We start from the raw sequence: 1353 nt of genomic DNA, 5'->3' as shown, positions 1-1353 counted from the left end.
TCAAAGAGATTGCTCTACCAACATGCCACGACTAGCGGCACAACTATAATTTAGCAACTAAACTTTAACTTTTACATACATGCCACCTTATCTACACATGAGAAGGTGTATTTCAGTTTTTTCGAGACATGAAATTTTTGGTGGTATAAATGTAAAAACTAAAGATTAGGTGTTAGATATATTTATGCATAGGAATCAGGTGGTATGTAAATGCCCCCATAAAAAATAACACTTACCTTATAAAAATACAAACATTGAAATTTTGCTTCCATTAGCCCTGACAGTACAGGAATTACATGGGTGCAGCAATGGGCATGATAGGCGTTGCTCAGATATAAAACCACAGAATTATTCTTCAAACATATCACTTCTGCAATAGAAATTCATTTTGTTTTCGAATGCATATAATTGGATTAAAATCCTGCAATTCAAGAGACCAATGACTTATTGAAAGCCACATTTTGTAGTTGAACAATGCTGCTGTCGATATTAAAACTCATTATTAACAAAAGAATGATAAATAGAGATATAGATATGAACATTAGTAAACTGCGAATACAATATAAATATGAAAATTTAAAAGTTATTAGGAACGTTAGGGGTGAGCTTTTGATTGGTTTTGGTTGAATCAATTTATAAATTGGTCGGATCCATTGCAACCGAAATCTGCGATCTGAAAAATCAAGCCAATTAAAATTTTGATAAAACCAAGTCCACTTGACTGAAATTTAATACAGTTTAAACAGTTTAATTATAAACAAACCAAAGTTAATTGTTAGTTGGAATTCAATTATGAACAGACATCAAGAATTATATACCTTATGTATATAATATTAATTTAATTTTCATAAATCCTTTATTTAATTTTGAGTTTTATGTTTGTTTGGTTGAAGGAATCATGTCATAGTTTTTTGACAAAAAAAATTTTACGTTTGTTGTGACTACCTAACACAACCCTCTATTTTTTTTGCGTTCGGGACTTGGGAATAGGCGATGACAATATTTGGAGAATCAAAAAGAAAAAAATTATGAATAAAAATAATTTGCGGAGGAATAATAATCTGTAACAAAAATAAAAAACTTCGTTATAAAATATTAGTTTAGATGTATAAGCTATAAAAATTGAAAAAAATATAACATAATCCGTAGAGAGTCTAAGTGAAAAAATTTGTGATGTTAAGAATTTTATTTTTAATAAACTTTATAATATATTAGATGCTAACGAGCTGAAAGATTTATGTATAAACTTGTATAAACCTGTCATATAAAGAATCTTAAGAAAGATAAATAATTAGTTCAAGTTTATGAAGGTTGAAAATCAAAACAAAATTTCTTATATGAGAATATTTCATA

At 27.9% G+C, this 1353-nt stretch overlaps 1 protein-coding gene across 2 annotated transcripts in view; it reads right to left on the bottom strand.

Moving 5' to 3' along the window:
- Positions 1 to 205: 205 nt before the first annotated feature.
- Positions 206 to 1353, bottom strand: part of LOC110025947 (fructose-bisphosphate aldolase-lysine N-methyltransferase, chloroplastic) — a 16447-nt gene continuing 15299 nt past the window's right edge. The window contains exon 7 of one of the 2 annotated variants that reach the window (XM_020726647.1): positions 206 to 421. The gene's annotated coding sequence lies outside the window, so the exon portion shown is untranslated. Of the gene's footprint in view, positions 422 to 581; positions 674 to 1353 lie in introns of those variants that run through there. The other variant, XM_020726648.1, reaches the window with a different exon arrangement.

The sequence above is a fragment of the Phalaenopsis equestris genome, unplaced genomic scaffold, assembly GCF_001263595.1.
Source record: "Phalaenopsis equestris unplaced genomic scaffold, ASM126359v1 Scaffold000343, whole genome shotgun sequence".
Taxonomy (NCBI): domain Eukaryota; kingdom Viridiplantae; phylum Streptophyta; class Magnoliopsida; order Asparagales; family Orchidaceae; genus Phalaenopsis; species Phalaenopsis equestris.
This window is presented reverse-complemented; position numbering and strand designations above follow the sequence as displayed.